The following is a 23,520-nucleotide window of genomic DNA, read 5'->3' as shown; positions in this document are numbered from 1 at the left end:
ACTTGGTCAACTTGCAACAGAATATAGTTACATTTTTCTGGTGGACTTCCTTTAAATGAAGTCTTTCAGAAAATACTGTCCGTTATGGTTCTTAGCTACCAGGGAATAGGTGACTCTTTGAGATTAGAACCTTGTGTTAGGTTGGGCAGAGCAGGATGCTGGCTTGGCACAGTGAGTGTGAGTGCATGATGGATCATCCAGTCTTATCTCTTCAGGAATGTCTGGAATGCCCTGCAGGAAGTATCCAGACCTTGCCTCAACCCACTACAATGGTACCCTGCCTTGTGCTACAGGTCACTCCTGGCATGAGCAAACAGTAACTGCTACCTTCTCCCATCCCCATCTAAGATGTGTAACAGCCCAGTGCTGTCTACCTGGGTGGCCACTTCCCTCATTTGATCACTCCACCATGTGGAAGTGGTTTTGGGCTATCTCTCACCAGGATGCACTCCATCAGACACTCTCCTCTGACTTATAACAGCCTCTTGTTCTCTCTCCCAATTGCTTTGGATCCTAACACCTTGTAGGATCAGTTTTCCCTCTCTGTTAGTTTAGTGTATTCCTTTTGTTGGAGGACAAAGGTACCAAGGGGAAAGGACACAGGTCTGGGCCATGCTTATATATTACAGAGGTTCAGTTTCATATTCATCTCTCACTGCAAATAAACCCTGGTGGCTATGGACCTTACTTATGTCTACTTTGATTTCTTAACTCACAATGGGGCAAGAACTTAGAACAAAAAGCCAGGAAACATATTCCTATAATACAGCTGTCCCATACTTACCATGTTGTGTGGAAGCCAAAGCCAATTACCATGGAAAGACCACATGGAATTGTTTCAATATGGGGTGCTGGATTACAACTGAGCTGCCCCAAGACCCTTGCTATCAGCTGGTCCTGTTTAGATCTGAACTTATCCTGAGCCAAAACCACACAACCAAGTTCTTCCTGAATTCCTATCATGAACCAACTGTGAGTAACATTAAAACAATAGTTTCTGGGCCCAGCACGGCAGCTTAGCGACTAAAAGTCCTCATCTTGAATGCGCTGGGATCCCATATGGGTGCTGGTCCGTGTCCCAGTGGGCCCGCTTCCCATCCAGTTCCCTGCTTGTGGCTTGAGAAAGCAGTCGAGGACAGCCCAAATCCTTGGGACCCTGCAACCCGCGTGGGAGACCTGGAAGAAGTTTCTGGCTCCTGGCTTCGGATCGGCACAGCACCAGCTGTTGCACTCAGTTGGGGATTGACTCATCGGACAGAAGATCTTCCTCTCTGTCTCTCCTCCTCTCTATATATCTGCCTTTCCAATAAAGATAAAATCTTAAAAAAATAACAACTGCTTCTTTTTAAAAAAATTTAAATTTTATGGTACAATTATGTAGGGTTTGGGACCCCCCAGTTCCCACCCCTCTGATTTTCCCCATATTATCACAATAATACAATCCTTCATAACAAGTTATAATTCCATCGGTCTGTTATTTAAGTGTGTCCCAACATTGCTGGCACAGACAATGTCAGACAGTCCAGCATCCCATTGCCTAGATATGTCCAACAGTTTCATTGGGAGTCCATTTTTGATTTGGATATAGGGATGCATAGGGCATTGTATCCCCACATCTGGATATGGTAGTCTCTATTACTGCATCACTATATATTCCTTTAAATGAGAAGCCACGAAATAAGGTCAACAACAGATACGAAATAAAGACATTAAACTTCAAGTGCCTTTTTATGCAACAATATTAATTGCTGTCTCTTCAAGGCTTTCCCAAGTGACAGTTTCCCCATGAAAATGGACTCTCGAGGCTGCAGCTCCCTCCCTTGAAGCCCCCACATTATCTCACAACCATCAGCTCTTCTAGTGCATTGCATTTCCCTTCATTCAGAGCTCAGATTTCCTCCTGGTGGTCTCTGTTTTCATTGTTTTTTTTTTCTGAAAAGCCTCATACTTCACATTATGCAGAATATGCTGCAGCCCCACTTCCCAGTTCCTAAGCCTGCAGACCTTCACCTATCTGAACTCTCTAAATAATAAAAGGATCGCCAGCATCCAATGTCATCTACCTGAAGAGCAAAGTGATGCTCCAGTGATGGTGATGAGGTTTTCAATATAACAAGAAAAAGATTATTCTAGCTAATACTGAACCAGTAAAATGAGCAGTAAGTTTGTTTCATCTGTAGGGGGAGTGTCCTAATCCATTTTTGTATCCTTAGGTTAGGTTAGGGCCTGGTAGAGAAAAGGCTGTCTGTGTGGGTAGATGAGTGCATAGACAAAAGGATAGATGGATGGATGGATAATCATTAAATGCATTAAAGGAGAGAAATATTTGCAAAATACTAACTGGAATTTGCAAAATTGAGGCACATCTGTTACCATTGCCCAATTTTGTGCCCATAGAAGTTACGGCAAATAGATGACAAAACTTTTCCTGGGGACCACAGAGGAGGACTCCACAGAGAGCTAACAGAAATGATCTGTCAATTGTATTTCATATTTTAGAGATCTAAAGCATGAAGGATTTTTTCTTGCTACTGCAGTCTATTAAAACTTTGTTAAAAATAGAGATTAAAAATATGTGTACGATTGTCTCTTGGATCTCCCTTCAAATCTAGATTTAAGAAAAATTCTTTACACCTCTATGCCTATTCCTATAATTCCTATGTGAACAGATGTTACATTAAGGTGCACACACACACACACACACACACACACACACACACACACCAGTGCTTTATGGACCTTGCAGTTGATGGGACTGCAGTGAGATTTTAAAATAAAGAATCTTTCTTGAAAGGAGAACAAATAATACAGCCAAGTATGGAATTCTGGAATCGATATGGTCAATAATGCTGGCATTGTTTACAGCCAATCACTTACCAGGCTGACAGAACCCATGGAGAAAGGAAATTAGCCACCCACCTACATAATTGCACCAATTGCAAAAATTGGCTAATAGGCCACAAAAACATCCATCTAAGAGAAGCATAAGGAGCTACATGTGAGCGTTGTTTTTGGTCTTCATTCCCGGCCACATCAGAACACCTCACTCATTGAAAACAGGATGGCATTTCTGATGAATTATCTTGTCAGCCTTTGTTTTTTATACCTTCCAATCACAGGAGTGAGTGTTTTTCAATTGCACACTTCCTGTGTTGTGGTGGTTGTAGTACCCTGCCTGCATTCTGTGGAAAGAGGGGGATGCTTTGCGGTGAAGATGTCCTCTGCGGTGCCTGGCTCAGCACCAGGGAGAGCGTTAAGTTCCTTCTGGAATTTGTCTCATTTCATTCCACCTCCACACTCCTCCGCCTGTGAGGTCCTTACTGTCATTAACTCTATTTTACAGAGGGACACAACTGATGCTGGGAGAAAGCCAATCCTTAACTAATGAGAGGATTCAGACTCAAAGGTTTGCTGTATCTGTTGGACAAATCCACGATCTCTGATCTCAGTGGTTTGGAGCCAGATGCGGTTTGAAATTTAGTAGAGTTTAGAGCAGGGATTGGGTTCATATTCTATATATTACTTAATACTCCCAATGGGGTTGAGAGCAGCATCCTGTAATCAAATCCATTAATATTTTAGCAGAGAGATGTATCATCATTTAAACTAAGTGGGACAAAAATAAAGGACAGAATCACTTGTGTTTTGCCTGCCAAATGACTTTGCACCTATCACATACATGTTAAAAATAATTTCCAGTTTTCAGATTTCACAAAAGGAAATTGTGGGTCTGTATCATATCGGCTTCCAGGATGAAATTTCCATCCATTTGCCCACCTTCTCTGAGCAAGTCAGAGTTAAAATAAAGCAAAGTAAAAACCCAACACTATTTGTCATTGGATAGATTTATAAGCATTTAGCATAAAAAATGGCTTTAATTTTTTTTTTATCCATTTTATTGTTTTGTTGTTGACAATCTTTACATAGTTAACTATAGTTGAAGGAAAAACAAGAAAAAGAAAAAAAAGGTTCAGGGGGATAGGGAGGTGGGCAATGCTATTATGTCCATATTGTTTCCATCATGTATCTGAGGTAAAGGGGGATATTGAGGGAGAAGCCCCACCTGGTTTCCCGCCCACCCCAAGTCCCGGATGTGGGGCATGCTCTGAGATATGTGCTCAAGTGGAGTTAATAGTTCTCCAGTTATGAGTCACTGCCAGTTTCGCTCGATGAGGTGGTCCACTGATTGATATGGTCCATCATGAAGTCTCCATTTGTCCCATATTTCGCTGCCAACATGTAGCTGAGATGAATGATTGTCCTATTCTGTCTTCTGTCTTTTCTTGGTTAGAATTCTGAGTCCAGCAGTTCAAGTGGGGAGATCTCCAAAGATACTTTGAGGTATTCCCAGATTAGTTTCTTGTGTGTTCTAGCAAGCACAGGGCCCGGCACAGTCCATCACCCTGATCAGCTGGTGGTTGCAATTGCTGGGTTGGTTCTGTTTTCAGTCCCGAGTTGCACTGGAACCAATGGGTGTTGCAGTCCAGTCTAGTTCGGCCCTTACATCAACCAGTGGGAGCTGCAGCCTAGTTGGGGCGACCCACAATAACCCCGACCAGACCGCCCCCTATCCTGGTTTGCCAGTATGTGTAGCAGAAGACCAATCTGTCCCCCATCCCATTTGGCTCTGGTACTTGTCAATGGGTATTAAAGCTTAGTTTTATCTAGCCAACTCAACCATCCAGCCCTCACAGATATTGTTGAGTACCTCTCTATCTAGCCATCCCAGCCCCCGTCCTAGTTTTCATGCCCTCCCACGGGAATAGTGACCCAAGAAGGGGGAACCCACTTTTTCCCTCCCAGGTCTCTCTGTCCCGGTTTATGCACTCTTTAGGTGGTTCTGTGATTTGACTCGACAGAATTAGTCCCCAGTGCCAGCTTCTGCCAGCTGAAGCTGTGGCCCTGATCTAGTCCACATGCAACGCACAGGTGTTGTAGCCTTGCTTAGTCGTGTCTGTCTCTATCCCAGCCCACGCTCTCCAGTGGGAGTGGCTGTCCAGCGAGGGGGCCAGCCCCTTAACCCCCCCGCCAGCTCTGCCCCTCCCTTCCTGGATCTCACGTGTGCTGGATGGGTGCTGCATTCATATCCAGTACAGGCAACCTCGCCCTGGCGTTCCATAATGTGTACTGGTTTTGTCGCAACCGAACCCGGCCCATTCCACACTCTGTTCTGGTGATCGGATTTGCCAGAGGATGACATGAACTGATTCAGCCTGGTCTGCTCCTGAATGCATGCCAGTGGGAAACTTTCCATGGCCTATTCTGGGCTGTTTCCAATCATGCTTCTCGCGCTTACCTGCAGGGACTGTGTCCTGCCAGAGGAGTTGCCCAGGCTCCTCCATCAGAACCCCTCCCAATGCCAGATTTTGCGCTTGCCAGGGGGTTCTTGAGCCAACCCTACTCAGTTCACCTCCTGTCCTAGCAGGAACCATGGCTTTTCCTGGCTGGCTTTCACCCCATTCTGACTCTTGTTGTTGGATGTTTCAGCCCAGCCATGGCTCGTCCATACCCACATACAGCTTACACATTGCTCAGAAGGGGATTGAGACCCAGCCTAGTCAGTCCCACATCTACCCTGTTTCTCCATAACACCAGATGGTGCTGGGATCTGAACCGGCCTGGTGCATCCAATCCCAGCCCACACTAGTGCCTCGGGTGACTGCAACTGTTTTCTAGATAGAACGCAGCCCCCATTCCAGCACATACACCCCTTGGTGGGAACCTCATCCCAGCTGTGGCATCCCAGATTGGGACCGTTCCTAGCCGTAAATCACGCACCTGCACGTGGTTGCTCCAAGGACCATTAGGTGCCAGCCTGCTAGACAAGCCGGAGCTTATCTTTTACTTGATAGGTGTTCAAAGCTCAGCATTATTAAGGGATCGGAAGTTCTTCAAAGGAAGAGTTGCTGGTATTGGGAATCTTTAGGATTGACTCAGATCCCAGAAACAGTGGGGTCACTCTAGAGCTATCTCAGCAGCGATTCAGACGTCCAATACCCCAGAGTTCCCCGGCCGGGTGGCCAGCAGGCACAGCCTGGCGCCAAATGGCGCACTGGCCGCCTGGGCCCAGCCCGCCATGAGCCATGGGCACATGGCGGACTGGGTTCGGGATCCGAGCTAGACGTCCTCTCCCGCAGCCCTCGGCTCGCCTCTGGCAGCCGGAGGTGTAATCCTGCAGGCCCAAGGTTGCGCCCCTCCCCAATCCCGTTCACCACCCAATTAAAAAAAAAAATGGCTTTAATGACAAATTGCAAGCAGAACCATAACCACGCTTACATAAACTGCCAAGTTCTGAGAAGCAAAAAGAGCAGACATGAGCGCTCTGTGATCCTCACACACAACTTTGCCCAGGGCTGGATGAGCTGAGGCTGTGAGCTACAATCCACAGAGGAACCACTGTCCCACCCAGGAAACTGAGACATGGCTCATCCTGACCTCTCCTGTTGAGACCTCTCCTCAGAGGATTGATGCGCCTATCGGGGAGCTGCTGCTATTTGTCCTGAGTAATTGGATTGATCCTTTGGAGAAAAGGTTAGTTCAGATAAAATGAAATCTTTCAGGGAAGGGCCAGACTCCCATTCTGAGACCTCAGCTCTCTTGGAGGAAGGGTTTTCAGACTTTGCTCCATGGTGCTTCGTTGTACAAGAAAATGGGACCTTTTCTGCCCCAGCCACATCCCAGCCCCCAACCGCCCACCTCCAGAAGCTCCCCCTTTCTCTTCCTGGTGCCATTTGACCAATCTCCTTGCCACCTTACCAGTGCCAGGGCTTGGATGGAGCTGCATCAGTCTCACTTTCCTCTCTTCAAATTCATGATTAGCCAGAGAAACAGAGTGAATCAGGTGATTATAGATTCTGGGTTCCTAAGTTCTAGGGTCCATAGCCTGCTTTCTTTGTGTTGTACTGCTGTTGAGGTGACAGAATGCAAGAGGGCAAGGGAGACATTGCAGGGCAGGTTGAGGGCCTGGCTCATAAATTTAAGCATCACTTCTGTTCCAACAATGTTGGCCAAACCTCAAAAGCAAGGGAGGTTGGGAAGAGTAGTCATCTTTTGTCACAAAGGAAAGGAGGTACAATTGAGGAACATTGAGCTGGCCTTTGCTGCACACATCTGATCTGATCCCTGATTTTATGGCTAGTAATCTTTAAGGCAAAGGCAAATTTACTTGAGTATGAAAAGGGTGTGTTTGCTTGAAAAATATTTATTTATTTCTTTGAAAGGCAGAGATGGAAGAGGGAAAGAGAGTGAGAGAGAGGGAAATAATATTTATTTATGTATTTCAAAGGCGGAGAGGGAAGAGGGGGAGAGAGAGACAGAGAGACAGAGAGACAGAGAGAGAGAGAGAAAGTCCTAAGTCAGGGCTGGCTGGGCTAGATTGAAACTAGAAGCCAGCATGTGAGTGGCAGGAACCCAAGTGTTTGGTCCTTCATCTGCTGATTCCCATTATTTGGAGATTGGAAGTTTGGAATAGCCAGGTTTCAGACTAGCCACTCTCAAATAGGGTACAGGTGTCTTAAGTGATGGCTTCAATCCCAAAAGTTTGTTATAGAAAGATTGTGAAAGAAAAGGCAAATACTTATGCAGGTGATGTGAACTATGACCAGGATCCTGAGAGTGACAAACAAACACCTGGACTGGAGCACCTGAGCAAAGAATGGTTGCTCTAGGTTTCCAAGACGATGGATGCCCCACTGCTGTCTTCCGCAAACTTTCCTGGCTTGCAGTTAACCATTTTAAGAGCAGAATTCTAAGTCAATATGCCTCTACAAGCCTAGGATGGAAAAATTAATAACCAGAAAAGTTCATTCTAAAACATCATCACCCTATACTAAACAATTTTTTTAAAAAATTTAATTTTTAGTTTAAAATTTCTGTTGGGAGTGAATACAAGAAAAAAATTCCTTCTCAGCTTTTACTTTGCCCTGTTTTTCTGTTTTCCAAAAAAAGATCAACTTTGGCCTGGCATGAAATATATATTTTTTCAAAATGTTTGGCCTATTTCCTTTGTATTATTTAAATGGCTTGGTGAATGTATTCTTGTCAAAAATATAGTAGGATGTTTAAAGCCCAAATAGCTTTTGACAGCTAACAAATCTGAGTGCAGTGAACTTGTCAAGAGCTTCTTTCTAGGCAAACTTCAGCTCACCCTGCGAAATTCAACAGAATAAAAGCGAACAACACAATCAGCAACGGTGCATTAGGAAATTAGAATTCCACACTGCCAGATGTTACCTTGTGCAGTAAAAAAAAAAAATCAAAACTTTTCACAAAGTAGCAAAGCAATCTAAGTAGACCCAGGTATCTGGAGGTCCTAACGGTCTGATTATGAAAAATTCCACTATTTTGAAAATGTGAGAAATTCAGGGGACTGCTTGTTCATGCTTTGGCTTTGTCTGGGTCTCTGAAAATCCCTGGAGGGATAGCAGAGCTGGGGGAGCAGCTGTGGACTCTTCCTCTTGTAGGACTCTGTTAATATTTCAGCATGTTGCATAATATCGTTGAATGTGGATGACTGACTTCCCCCCAACATTCTAGCTTCATAATTGATTCATTTTCTGTCTGCTATTTTGAACTAAAATGTTTCAATTGGTGAATTTCTGATAGTATTGAGTGTTTTTAAATGAAACCTGGTAGAGAAACATGGGGAAACTTGAAATTTTCCAGAGGGATTCTTAATTCACACAGTATTAGCTCATCGTTAGAAATCTTGGAAGGAGAGGGAACTTAGGGAGGGGTAAGGGAAATCCCAGAACCTATGGAGTTGTATCATAGAATTAAAAAATTAAAAAAAGAAATCTTGGAAAAAGCAGGTTGCAAACACTTATGGCAACTGTAGGTGGCAATGAAGATACTAATGAGGTGCCACCAATAACCTTGAAAAAAGGTGGATTAATTAAATTGAAATAAATTAAATTATATAAAATTAAGTGGGAGGAGCTGGCCCACATGGGAGTCTAGAGACACAGTTTCTGAATTAAGTACAAGTAAATTAGACTGCTGAAATAAAATTAAATGGGAGGTGTCGTTCCATGGGAACAACTCCTTGACTTGCCAATGAAGCAGTAATATTGATGTAGTGCAATAAAGAACATATTTATTACAGAACAAAAAGTAGGGTTCAAGGCAGTGAACCCTAGGCACGAGCAGCACTGTGTGTGGTTGGATGCCCATTTAAGAAGTGAGGTGAAACCATGGAGAGCTGCTTCTGATAAATAGTTCTTATCCTGGCTGGCACAAATATCCCTCACTACTTTCTACCCACGTTGTTTGCTCTACGTACGACCTTCTAATTACTAATTTGGCTTCCTGGGATACAGGAAATAACAAAACCCATTCCAGCTAAATTAGGCAGAAATGAAGCTTATTACAGGCTCTTGGATAACCCACAAATTCTCCAGAGGTTTTTGCATGGGTGCTCTGCAGCCCAGAACACACCTCCTGGTGGGGTGGCTGCAGGGGCGTCTCCCCCAACCCCATTGCTGCCACCAAGGCTCTAAGATATGGTAGGGTTCATTACTGAGCTGGAAAGCAGATATTTCCTCCTTGGCCACACTGCCTTTAATGTACCTAAAATACTATCCTCTTAAAAAAGAAATCAGGGGCCCGGCGGCATGGCCTAGCGGCTAAAGTCCTCGCCTTGAACTGGCCTGGATCCCATATGGGCGCCGGTTCTAACCCCAGCAGCTCCATTTCCCATCCAGCTCCCAGCTTGTGGCCTGGGAAAGCAGTTGAGGACAGCCCAATGCTTTGTGACCCTGCACCCACATGGGAGACCTGGAAGAGGTTCCTGGTTCCCGGCTTCAGATTGGCGCAGCACCGGCCCGTTGCGGTCACTTGGGGAGTGAATCATCAGATGGAAGATCTTCCTCTCTGTTTCTCCTCCTCTCTGTATATCTGACTTTGTAATAAAAAAAAAAATAAAAAAAAATCTTAAAAAAAAGAAAGCTTGAATGATGATGAAAACAAACGACTATTAAAAAAAAAGAAATCAGAATCTATACTATGCTAGATCAAAATGTATAGATGTGACTGGGAAAATGAAGGTCACATGGCTACCTCTTAGCTTCATGTGTTTCTGGGTTTAATGGGAGTGGGCTCTCCTGAAGGCCAAAATCAGTCTCTCTCAACACACACACACACCACCTCCTTGTTTCCCATTGTAAATGGATACATCTACCATTTTGTATTATTTATTCATTTTATTCTCAGGGCATCTGACTTGTTCTGGGGTTAGGGAAAAAGTCTAGTCTCCAGACTTATGAGGCAGTGGAAACAACTGGAACCACAGTTAACACATCCTCCAGTACCATGGTGGAGAGGCCCAGCCAGCCTCCCAGAACCCCCCTGGGAACACCTTCTCATTTGTCTCCAATCTCAGTAGAAGTATTGAAGACCACGTATCGATCCATCAATCCCAAGGCCACTTGGGGAAAGCTTTGTCAACAGGTGCTTTTTCATTAACATGAATCTTTAATGTACTAATATTGGGAGTCAAAGCTATGGCAGCCAGAATAGATGGGTTGGGATTTCTGTGGGTGAGAGTGGTCTTCCCTGCATGCAGGTGGTGTCTGTAAAGCCTCTAAAAACAATTAACTCCTCTAGAAATCAGCTTACTTCTTACTATCACTATGGAGGTCACTCCCAAACAGTGCTTGCGTCTAAAAACTTCGTTTCATTCATTTATATTTGAAGAATTGTTAGAATTAATGTTTTTATTACTCTGCATTCTAGATAATTATAGGAACTATTCATCTTTAATAATACATCAGCTTCAGGTTGGTACATTTTAATTCTTATTCTCTAAAGAGTGAATTCTACATGAACACTAATTTAGAATAGTCCTTGTTTTTCTGAGAAGTCCTTAAAAAGGTTAATAGAAAAATATATTTTATGAAGGAATTGTTCTTATATTTCAAGTATTTTTGTACCACAAATTCTATTTTTCCACAAAACCTTACTTTTTAAAAGATTTATTTATTTATTTATTTGGAAGACAGAGTCAGAGAGAGGGGGAGAGATAAAGAGAGAGAGAGAGAGAGATCTTCTATTTGCTGGTTCACTTTCCAAATGGCTGCAGCAAAAACTTTACCTGGGTCTCCCACATGGGTGCAGTGGCCCAAGCACTTGAACCATCTTTCGCTGTCCTTTCAGGCACATTAGCAGGGAGCTGGACCAGAGGTGGGTTAGCCAGGATTGAACTGGTGCCCATATGGGATGCTGGCATTGCAGGTGATGACTTAACCCATTACATCACAACAATCCCCCCAGTCTCAACTTAAGCTTCTGAAATGTCTTTGTATTGTGGACAAGCAGTACAAATGGTTGAGTGTTAAGTAAGTAATAGTCTGGAATTGTTCAAGCCTGTTTTGGACACACTATAAAGTTCCAACCTCTGTGTTATTGAGTATTTCTGTTGTTAAATAATAGATTGGAAGCAAATCATAATGTTTCAGTGAATACAAAAGAAAGAAAGACTTAACTTTAATCCTGCATTCCCTATGTGACCATGTAGAGCTGTTATTAGTATTTAAAATGTGAAGCGGTAACTGTAAAGTGTCACATTTTTGTTTGGTGAGTCCAAATGTGCACTCATAAATGAAGTAATTGACTAATTTCTGAGTGATATCTTTAAAACAGAAATTTCTTTTTAAGCAGTTGATTGAAATCTAAGATTTAACACATAAAAGTAATGACTATTACAGAATGGGACTCTAATTGAAAGCAATTTTGCTGAAGGGGAAAGGGACGTTGATTAAAAGCCTTCTGCACGAGTGGGTGTTTCACCTAGTGGGGAAGATGCTAGCGTTCCTGACCATGTTTCTGTGTTTGCTTCCTGGCTGTAGCTTCTGGCTCTCACTTCCTGCTAATGCAGACCATGGGGGATAGTGTTGATGGCCCAGGGAATTGGGTCCCTGCCACCCATATGGGAGATCTGGATGGAGCTTCCAGCTCTTGGCTCATCCTGGCCCAGTCCCAGTCCTTTTGGGCATTTTTGGGGGAGTGAACCAGCAGGTGGGAATTCTTTCTGCTTCTCTGTCTGTCTGGTCAACTAATAAATAGAAAATATTTAAAACATTTTTTTTAAAAGACTGAATCCCAGGTTCCTGGCTTCAAAACTAGGCTTCCTCTTTTTCCATTCCGCTAGCTCCCGAGAGCAGGAGTGTGTCACCCCAAACAGTCGAGCAATCCCTTGCAGTGTCTGCTGATGACCGTCCTGTGGCATCTTCTCCCCATCCCTGCTTGCTGCTTAGAATGCAGAATGTTTCCAGCAGCTGTTCCATGTTGTGGTTAAATAGAGGAATAACGGCTGGTCCTAATGGTCCTGCGCTGGGTGCTGTCTTGGCCCCTCCTAGGGAGGAGGAAACTCAAGGTGCATCAGCTCTAAGCACTGAGCTAGGCAGAAACTCTTTCCTGCTGGAGGACCAGAGCCCATCTGCTTGTCAAGCATTTCTATTTTTGGTCCTGATGGAGTTGCTTGAACTTGATTTGCTCTCAGGTTTCAGGTTTGGGACTTTGGTACCATCACTACTGGGATCTAGCACAGTCTCAAATCCTGCTGAGCTCCGAGATGTCCCAATAACTTGCAGCATCAAAACCCAAGCATGACTGGGAGAGGGAAGGAAAGAGTGTAGAGGAAAGGAGGAAACGCAGGTTGATATAAGCACAGCTGGGCTCCTGTTGGCTGCCAGTTGAGTGATGTACATTTCTTTTGTACTCACATTCATTCACCTAAAATTAATGAATTACTGATAGAGGCAGAAGAATGGAAAGAAAGACAAAGAGAGAGAATATACTCCCCATTCTATGATCTACTCCCCAAATACTAATATCAGTCAGGGCTAGGCCCTGTGGAAGCTAGGAGCCAGAAATCAATCCATATCTCCCACATGAGTGGCAGAGAATCAAAGATTGAGCCATCCCTGCTGCCTTCCAGGGTCTGCATTGACAGAGCTGGAGCAGGGAATCCAAGCCAGGCAAGCACTCCAATGTTGGACAAACGCATCCTAACTACTAGGCTAAATGTCTACTCCCACTCAACTTTTTACATAGGAAATATATCCATCTGATGCAGATATCAAAATTTGTAAAGAAAATTACCCAAGGAAGGATCTCTCTTCCACCTCCATCTCCCAGCCGACTCCACCCCATTTCCACTTGTCCTTATCCCCCAGTATCCCTACCCTAGGGGTAAACACTGCTGGGGTTACTTATGACTGAGAGTATGTGAAACAATTTGTGAAAGAATGAAATGGAAATATGCATTTCTTTTGGTGCAAATACTTTTGAAATCCAGGTCTAACTTTTATCAGAACACATTTTTTCTCTTGAACTTATTTATTTATTTATTTATTTTGCTTTCTTCCCTTTTATTTTTTATTTTTCTAAGATTTTATTATTATTGGAAAGCCGGATATACAGAGAGGAGGAGAGACAGAGAGGAAGATCTTCCATTGATGTTTCACTCCCCAAGTGAGCCGCAACGGGCCGGTGCGCGCCGATCCGAAGCCAGGAACCAGGAACCAGGAACCTCTTCCGGGTCTCCCATGCGGGTGCAGGGTCCCAATGCATTGGGCCGTCCTCGACTGCTTTCCCAGGCCACAAGCAGGGAGCTGGATGGGAAATGGAACTGCCGGGATTAGAACTGGCGCCCATATGGGATCCCGGGGCGTTCAAGGCGAGGACTTTAGCTGCTAGGCCACGTCGCCGGGCCCTTCCCTTGAGCTTTGTGTAGATACCCCCCCTTTACTTCTGGTTGGGTTGCGTGATTGGACTATTCATGAAAAAATGTATAAATACTGTAGGTACGTGTGCTTCTGCTTTCACAGAATGTTTTGGTACCCTACCCATACCATCCTACACTTGCAGTTTAATGAGAGTTCCCATGGATGGGATGGAGAAATGGTGAACATTACCTGACTGTTCAGAGAACCTGCACCATTGTTGAGAGAGCAGTGAGCCTGGGCAAGTTCTGCCAGTTCAAACTAGTATGAATGTCTTGGACTTGTTTGTTTCTTTTCCTTGTCTTTTCTTTTTTAAATATTTATTTATTTTTATTGGAAAGACAGTTTTACAGGGAAAAGGAGAAACAGAGAGAAAGATCTTGTGTCCACTTTTTTATTCTCCAAGGGGCTGCAATGGCTAGAGTTAAACTGATTTGAAGGCAGGAGCCTATTCTGGGTCTCCCACGTGGGTGCCATGTCCCAATGCCTTGGGCCATCCTCTACTGCTTTCCTCAGCCATTAGCAAGGAACTGGATGTGAAGTGTAGCAGTCAGGACACAAATCGGCATCCATATGGGATCCCAGCACTTGCAAGATAAGGATTTAACCATTGAACCATTGTGCCAGGTCCCTATTTCTTTCTTTTACTTCTTTTCCTTTCTCTTGTCCGTCCTCCCTTTCTCTTTCTTGGAGCGTCAACTCTGTAGGTGTTTGTTACTCTCTTGGTCTGCCTAGACACTGTTGACCTTCATCTTTGCTGCTGAGACACAAGGCTCCCCGCTGAATGACGTGCCCACCGTTGGCCTCACTGCATGACTCTCCTCATGCCAAGCAGAGATGGGCCCCTGCTGGCAAACTGTCCTTCATGAGCATGCACAGATGCATTCCTGTCCTCTTCAGCGGGCATTTCAGGTGAGGTTTTGCCTCTTGGAACTAATCTGCCTGTCGCATGTAATCTGCCTGTCGCTTGGGTAAATACTCAGCCATTAATCAAACTATGTCTGCCTCACGCTTCCTTGGAACACAAACTTTTGAGATGCTAGTGCAGAGGAGCCCTTTGAACTGCTCTTGTCAAAACACCATGTGGGGATTCTTATGCCAGGGCCAGCATAATTCAATGCTGCCAATTCTCATTCGATACTTTCACGAGCATGTGGACTGGAAATCAACTGGTTACTTGGAGTAGTTAAATGAATTTAGGAATTTAGAGTGAGGAAGGGCGAGGAAACTCATTCATCCCTATAATCAGGGACAATTCCCTTATCTCTGTCCTAAAAACTAGTTCGATCTTCTGATCCCCACATGTGCCAGATACCTGAGCCTGGGGAAGGGAAACTGGAGATAAATCTGCACTTGGTTCCTCCATCACATTAAGAATACTTTGGCAATTATCCAGGCAGGTGTTCAGCCTGTGGTTCAGGTGTTCCACCCTGAAGTCGCTGGGTTTGATGGTCTGGCTGTAGCTCCTGATTCCTGCCGATTGTTAATGCTGACCCTGGAAGGTAGCAACAATGGCTCAAGGAATGGGTCCCTGCCTTCCATATAGGAGACCTACATCCAGTTCTTGACCCTCAGCAATTCAGCCAGGCCCAGCCATTTCAGGTGTTTGGGGGATGAATCAGTGGATGGATGAGGGTGTACGTGCCCAGGTATATTTTCTCGCTAGTACATATAAGAATCTGGTCTGGGAACACCTCAGACAAAGTTTCTTTGGGGATCCCCCCAATCGAGCTTTTGGACTCAGAACGCTAACCATCAAATGACAGAGGACAGAACAAGTCAATCAACCACCTCAGCTATATGTTGGCAATGAAAATACTGGGCAAATGGAAACTATATGATGGACTATGTCAATCAGTGGATTCTCCAATGACTGCATCGTGCTTGGAGTGGTGAGAATGGCAGCAATTCAGAACTGTGGAACTATCAGAACCACTAGAGCAAGACCCTCGGAGCATGCCCCACATCTGGGACCTGGGGTGGGTGGGAGACTGGGTGGGGCTTCTCCCTTAAAATCCCCTTTTACATTAGATATATTAAGGAAACAATACGGAACTGATTGTCTTACCCATCTTCCTGTAGTGCTTGAACCTTTTTACCCTAACTATGTCAAGATTGTAAAAAAAAAAAAAAAAAAAAAAAAAGATACGATAAAATAAAATAGTCAAATAAAACAAAATAAAATACAGGACCCTGGTGGTAATCAGAAAACATTCCTTTAACATACTGAGCCTTTGATTCTTTCTCCTGTGGCCAGCCTCTCCTACAGGCCCCACAAACCCTTTCGGATATGTTAAGATCCATTTTGCCCTATAGTTAGGCTTGCTAAGGTCTCTCCCATACCTGAAAGCAGCCCATATCTTTGTGATTTCTTTTTCTCTCCCTAAGGCTGCAAATGGAAACATTTCAAAGGCCTTTGGTTTTTCCTTTGTGAGGGGGCTTCAAAAATTTTCTAGGAAATACAAGTTATTTTTTAAGTTTCATTTTTCCCCTGTACTTTTTGAAACCCCTTGATGGTATTCAGGATTTTTCCCTTCTTCCAGAAATAGGTTCTTTTGAAAAATAGCTTGGTGGAAGGGACTTCCACAGGAAGTGGTCTCACTCAACTTGGCCTTGTAGAGGAGAACAGCAGAGTGGGGAGGCTGGAGTTAGTAGCATAGCTGGTGACAGTGAGATAAAGGATTAGTTCCTAGGATTTCCACTGGCCCCTTAGAGAGATGCATGGGCCAGCCCTGAAATTCACCGGGGTGATTGGTCATGGTGTTGGATGGGCGCCAGAATGCACGGTGCAGACAAAGGGAGGGAAACAGACTCACTCTTGGATAAAGGCAGGTGTTATTGACCATGGTCCCAGTGTGCACATGAGGGCTCACTGGCTCTTCTGCTGCCTGCACGTCCCTCTTAACTGTTCCAGGGCAGGTTAGTTTTCTTCAAGGGAGAAAGAAAAAGAAGCTTGTTGGGTGACATCAGGCATTGAGTCTGGGGTGGAGATGGGAAGATCTTTTTCTCTTTCTCTGAGGAGAGAACCTCAGTGTTAGGAACGCTAAGATCTCCTCCACATCTTGTTCTTTTTCTTCTAGCCTTACTTGTTTGCTTTTTGCTATTTTGCTCACTTCCTGCAGTTGCTGCCACCATCACCATCCTCTACGCTAAACCATAGTTTCTGGTGCCTTTGTATCCTCAGGCACTTTAGTCCCTCACTTCCCTCTTAATTCTTTTTTTTATTATTTTTATTTAATTAATTACATTGCATTATGTGACACAATTTTATAGGTACTGTCCTTGTCTGTTTGCTATTGCTATGATTGAATATCAGAAATTGGGAAATTCAAGACCATGGCTTTCTAGTATCTGCTTAGCATCCACTAAGGGCTTTCTTGCTACTTAGTAGAAGGCATCACATGGCCATACAGGCTGAGGTTGTCTGTTGTGGCTTCATAACAAAGCCACTTCTTTGATAGCCCAATAATCCACGAATGAATCACCTCTCACATGTCCTACCTTCAAACACCATGAACAGATGGATTTAGGGGTTAAGTTTCTAGCACTTCAATTTTGGGGGACACATTGACACCACAGTGTGTGGTAATAGAGAATCCATCTATCTCCAGCTAAATATTGATACTGGGTGAGATAGAAAGAGGCTTGACTCAAGAACTCAAGTGTGGATATGCTGCAAGCATTGCAGCTTACTCATCCCAAGTAGGCATGCACGATGATCCTTTGTGATTGCAGTGAAGGCAAGGAAAACACAAATGCATTTCAGGTCAGGAAGCCAGTTATGACTCAGGATGCAAGGATTGTATACCTTGATCTGATCCTGCTTCCACTGTCTCTTCCTCTCTAGATTGCTTCTTTGGGACAGAGACCCATAGCATCACTGAAAGGGATTTGTGTCGGAGACTGATATGTACATGCTTGGGCAAAACCAAATCTTTAGATGTATTTTAGTTAAAAGTGATTTCTTTGAAAAGCAGTGTGTGTGTGTGTGTGTGTGTGTGTGAGAGAGAGAGAGAGAGAGAGAGAGAGAGAGAGAGAGAGAGAGAGAGAGAGAATCTTTCTTCTGCTGGTTCACTCTCCATATGGCCACAACAGCTGGGTTGTTGACAGGTTGAAATCAGAAGCAAAGCACTCTATTAGGTCTCTGTGAAGTAGGCACGGGGCTAAGCACTGAAGTCATCATCTACTGCTTCATAGGAGCATTAGCAGGGAGCTGGATCAGAAGTGGAGGAGCCTGGACTAGAATTGGCATTCTGATATGGGATATGAACATCCCAAGTGGCAGCTTAATCTGATGAGCCACAATGCTCACCCCTAAAGTATACATTCTCAGCAGGGAATGAAATTTGGTTCTTTGGAGTTAAAACTTTCCTCTCTTTTGTGTAAATCATAGAGGTGTACATGATACATAGACGTACTATGTATCTATGACATAACATTTCCCAGGAGGTACTTAGAACAAAATGTGTAAAAAGTGAAAGTACTTAAGGGAGAAGTAATGCCCTCAAAATTAAGGCTGAGAAACACTGTTTTAAGGCAGTGGTCCTCAATGTGGGTTACATACTACAATTATTGGAGAAGCTTTAAAAATCTTGGCTTATGAATTGCAACTCCAAGTAGCTAGTCTCAGCCACTAGAATTTTAAAATGATATTTTATTTTGCTTTTTTTCTTTTGGAAAGACAGTAGTGAAGAGAGAGAGAGAGAGAGAGAGAGAGAAGAGAGACAGAGAGAGAGAGACAGAGAGAGAGAGAGAGAGAGAGAGATCCATTACTGATTCATTTTCTAAATTGGCTAGGTCAAACTGAATCCATCTGTGCTTCCCATGTGAGTGGCAGAAGCCCAAGATCTTGGGCCATTTCCCGTTAGTTTACAAGACACATTAGCAGAGAGTTGGATTGGAAGTGGAGCACATGAGACTAAACCAGTGCTTGTATGGAATATTGACTTTGTAGATAACAGTGTGGTCCAGGACACCCCAACAGTAGCCCCCAGCATTACTACTTTTTAAAATGCCACAGATAATTCCGCTGTGCAGTCAAATTTGACAAACCCTGATAACTGGAGTGTGGTCTCTGGGCCACCAGAACCAGAACCACCATCACCATCATTGTCTTCAGCAGGTAGCTGTTTTAAAACTGAAGAATCTGAGACCTCCAGGTAATTTATCTAATTATTAAGGTTTGAGAAGCTCTCAGTTAAAATTTGTTTATAGCAAAACTCAGCTCATAGCTGAATGTCAGCCATTTGATTCAGAGTGTTGTAGAGAACGAGAGAGATCACACTGGACACAAGTGTATGATGTTAAAGGAATTTTTCTTGGCAAAACTTGGTGACAGCAGCTGTCCCTGCACTCCAGGAGCCACTGTACCAGGTGGCTGAGGTCAGGAATTGTTAATATCCTATCTTCCAATCAAATTAAGAGTCATATAATATACACAAAGTTTCCATTCATTCAGTTAACCAAGTGGCAGGAGGCAGGAAGGGAGCTGCCAGAGCCCAAAGTTTCCCTATAGGTAATTTTTTTTTTTTTAAATATTCATTTATTCATTAATTACATTGCATTACATGACACAATTTCATAGGTACTGGGATTCCCCCCCCTTCACCCCAAACCCTTCCCCCATCATGAATTCCTTCACCTTGATGCATAACCACAGCTCAAGTTCCGTTGAGATTCCCTAATTAAAAGTTTACACTATACAGAGTCCAGCATCCCACTTGTCCAGTTCAAGTTCAACCGCCTCTTAGGGAGGCCCTCTCAGGTTTGTAGGCAGAGCCAGCAGAGCGTCACCTCGATCAATTAGAAGCACCAACATATCATCAGCAACAGTCCAGGTATGATGAGGCTGGTGCAGAGTCCACTGATTGACATAGTCCGTCTTAGGGTTTCCCCTTGTCCAGTTTTCCGCTGCAAGCATAAAGCTGAGGTGGTTGATTCATCTACTCCATTTTCCATCTTTTTTTGATTAATGCTTTGATTCCTCCATTTTGTTCAGGGGAATCCCCCTAAAAAAAACTTTGAGGCATTCCCAGTCCAGGCTCCTACATGTACTACTAGTAAGCACAGTGCCCGCCACCGTCCATCACTCCGATCAGCTGATGGTTTTAACCCCTGGGTTGGTTCTCTTCTGAGCCCCGACCTCTATTGGAACCAATGAGTATCGCATCTCTCCCCGGCTCTGCCCATCACACTCTTGTCCCTCACCTAAACCAGTGGGAGGAGTGCTGGTCGGGTGTTGCATTCCCTGCTAGCACAGGCCATTTCACCTTGGCATTTTGTGTTTTGTACTGTTTTTTTTTTGTTTTTTTTTTCGCAACCAAACACGGCCAGGCCCCCACACAGTTTCAGCACTTGGGCTTGCCAGTGGATGACGTGAACTGACTCAGCCTGGTCTGCCCCAACCCGAGCCAAGTGTATTCCAGTGGGTCACATTCCAAAGCCTCTTCTGGGTTATTTACCTCCATGCTTCTTGCGTTTATTTGTAGAGTCAGTGTCCTGTCAGAGGATCTGTTCAGGTTCCTCCCTCTGACTCCTTCATGGTGTCGGGCTTCACGCATTCCAGCAGGTCCTTCGGCCAGCTCCGCTCTTCAATCCATTCTGGTTCCTGCTGTTGAGAGTTTCAGCCCAGCCACGGCTCGTCCATACCCACGCATATCTCATATATGGCTCAGATGGGGTTGAGGCCTAGCCGAGCCCGTCCAACGTCTATCCTGGTCCTCCAGAGCACCAAACTGTGCTGTGGTCTAATCCGGCATGGTGCGTCAAAGCCGAATTGATATTTGTGCCAAGGGATTACAACTGTGACCCGACCAGAACTCAGCCTCCCTCCAGTTCCTGTGCCCCTTAGTGGTAGGCTCCACGCAGCCAAGGCCTCCACCACGCTCTCCAACCAGGCCTGTTGCCAGCCAGTGTTAACTATGCCAGAGGTTGCTCTGGTCAGCCCAGAGCGTCCTATAGACTGTCATGCCTCCTGCATAGACTCCACCGGCCCTTCTAAACCGTCCAATGGGGTCAGAGTGTCAGGGCATTGGTCCACGTATGCCTTACACATTCTAGCCCCGAGTATGGTTCTTGAATGCCAGTCAGTGTCACAGTAATGCCTTCTGTGACCCCTCTGCTGATCCCTCATCCTATCAGGTAATGGGGCATCCTGCTGGAAAAGCCCGGAATTTTGCCTTTTAAGTGAGCTGATGTTGGCGATCGGCACTATAAAGTGACTACAGGTTCTTCAGAGGAAGATTAAATGCCTTTGAAAAGCTTAAGGACTAATACATATTCTCAGAGTACTGTGGGTTCAGCACGGAGCATCTCATGCAGCATATCAGAGAAACCAAATTCCAGAACTTCCTGGCCGGGCGGCCAGTGCGCCATTTGGCGCCAGGCTTCGCCAAGCTGCTTGGGCCCCCGCCTGGATCGTGCTAGCTAGCTCCTCCCCCACTCCAGCCCCTGGCATGGCGGCTCAGAGGCGTTCCCAACCCGCTTCTCAGGGTCCTGGGACAACCTTCCCGCCCAGAAGGAGGCCATCAGACCAGGACCCCGGCAAATCGGAAAGCTGCCCGAGAGCCTCGCACCCCATGTACCTGCGCAGGTGGTGGAAAGCTTGGCTGTGTTAGGCTGGAATCGTGGCAGGGACCCTCGCACCCGGGCCGCATGGCGGCCCGGGGCCAAGCTGCTTGGGCCCCCGCCTGGATCGTGCTAGCTAGCTCCTCCCCCACTCCAGCCCCTGGCATGGCGGCTCAGAGGCGTTCCCAACCCGCTTCTCAGGGTCCTGGGACAACCTTCCCGCCCAGAAGGAGGCCATCAGACCAGGACCCCGGCAAATCGGAAAGCTGCCCGAGAGCCTCGCACCCCATGTACCTGCGCAGGTGGTGGAAAGCTTGGCTGTGTTAGGCTGGAATCGTGGCAGGGACCCTCGCACCCGGGCCGCATGGCGGCCCGGGGCCAAGCTGCTTGGGCCCCCGCCTGGATCGTGCTAGCTAGCTCCTCCCCCACTCCAGCCCCTGGCATGGCGGCTCAGAGGCGTTCCCAACCCGCTTCTCAGGGTCCTGGGACAACCTTCCCGCCCAGAAGGAGGCCATCAGACCAGGACCCCGGCAAATCGGAAAGCTGCCCGAGAGCCTCGCACCCCATGTACCTGCGCAGGTGGTGGAAAGCTTGGCTGTGTTAGGCTGGAATCGTGGCAGGGACCCTCGCACCCGGGCCGCATGGCGGCCCGGGGCCAAGCTGCTTGGGCCCCCGCCTGGATCGTGCTAGCTAGCTCCTCCCCCACTCCAGCCCCTGGCATGGCGGCTCAGAGGCGTTCCCAACCCGCTTCTCAGGGTCCTGGGACAACCTTCCCGCCCAGAAGGAGGCCATCAGACCAGGACCCCGGCAAATCGGAAAGCTGCCCGAGAGCCTCGCACCCCATGTACCTGCGCAGGTGGTGGAAAGCTTGGCTGTGTTAGGCTGGAATCGTGGCAGGGACCCTCGCACCCGGGCCGCATGGCGGCCCGGGGCCAAGCTGCTTGGGCCCCCGCCTGGATCGTGCTAGCTAGCTCCTCCCCCACTCCAGCCCCTGGCATGGCGGCTCAGAGGCGTTCCCAACCCGCTTCTCAGGGTCCTGGGACAACCTTCCCGCCCAGAAGGAGGCCATCAGACCAGGACCCCGGCAAATCAGAAAGCTGCCCGAGAGCCTCGCACCCCATGTACCTGCGCAGGTGGTGGAAAGCTTGGCTGTGTTAGGCTGGAATCGTGGCAGGGACCCTCGCACCCGGGCCGCATGGCGGCCCGGGGCCAAGCTGCTTGGGCCCCCGCCTGGATCGTGCTAGCTAGCTCCTCCCCCACTCCAGCCCCTGGCATGGCGGCTCAGAGGCGTTCCCAACCCGCTTCTCAGGGTCCTGGGACAACCTTCCCGCCCAGAAGGAGGCCATCAGACCAGGACCCCGGCAAATCGGAAAGCTGCCCGAGAGCCTCGCACCCCATGTACCTGCGCAGGTGGTGGAAAGCTTGGCTGTGTTAGGCTGGAATCGTGGCAGGGACCCTCGCACCCGGGCCGCATGGCGGCCCGGGGCCAAGCTGCTTGGGCCCCCGCCTGGATCGTGCTAGCTAGCTCCTCCCCCACTCCAGCCCCTGGCATGGCGGCTCAGAGGCGTTCCCAACCCGCTTCTCAGGGTCCTGGGACAACCTTCCCGCCCAGAAGGAGGCCATCAGACCAGGACCCCGGCAAATCGGAAAGCTGCCCGAGAGCCTCGCACCCCATGTACCTGCGCAGGTGGTGGAAAGCTTGGCTGTGTTAGGCTGGAATCGTGGCAGGGACCCTCGCACCCGGGCCGCGTGGCGGCCCGGGGCCAAGCTGCTTGGGCCCCCGCCTGGATCGTGCTAGCTAGCTCCTCCCCCACTCCAGCCCCTGGCATGGCGGCTCAGAGGCGTTCCCAACCCGCTTCTCAGGGTCCTGGGACAACCTTCCCGCCCAGAAGGAGGCCATCAGACCAGGACCCCGGCAAATCGGAAAGCTGCCCGAGAGCCTCGCACCCCATGTACCTGCGCAGGTGGTGGAAAGCTTGGCTGTGTTAGGCTGGAATCGTGGCAGGGACCCTCGCACCCGGGCTGCATGGCGGCCCGGGGCCAAGCTGCTTGGGTCCCTATAGGTAATTAAGCAAAACAACACAGTGGGCATCAGGAGAGGCTGGGTGGGCGGAGTCTCTGGAGCCATTTCTGTGCTGTCAATTGATTTGAATGGTGACCGAGGCAGGACGGGCAGGGTGCACAGAGCCTACAGAGCTGGTCTTCCACATTCAACTTGAATGGTGTGAGAGGA

This window comes from Ochotona princeps, chromosome 14 (assembly GCF_030435755.1).
Source record: "Ochotona princeps isolate mOchPri1 chromosome 14, mOchPri1.hap1, whole genome shotgun sequence".
In the NCBI taxonomy this organism is placed as follows: Eukaryota; Metazoa; Chordata; class Mammalia; order Lagomorpha; family Ochotonidae; genus Ochotona; species Ochotona princeps.
This window is presented reverse-complemented; position numbering follows the sequence as displayed.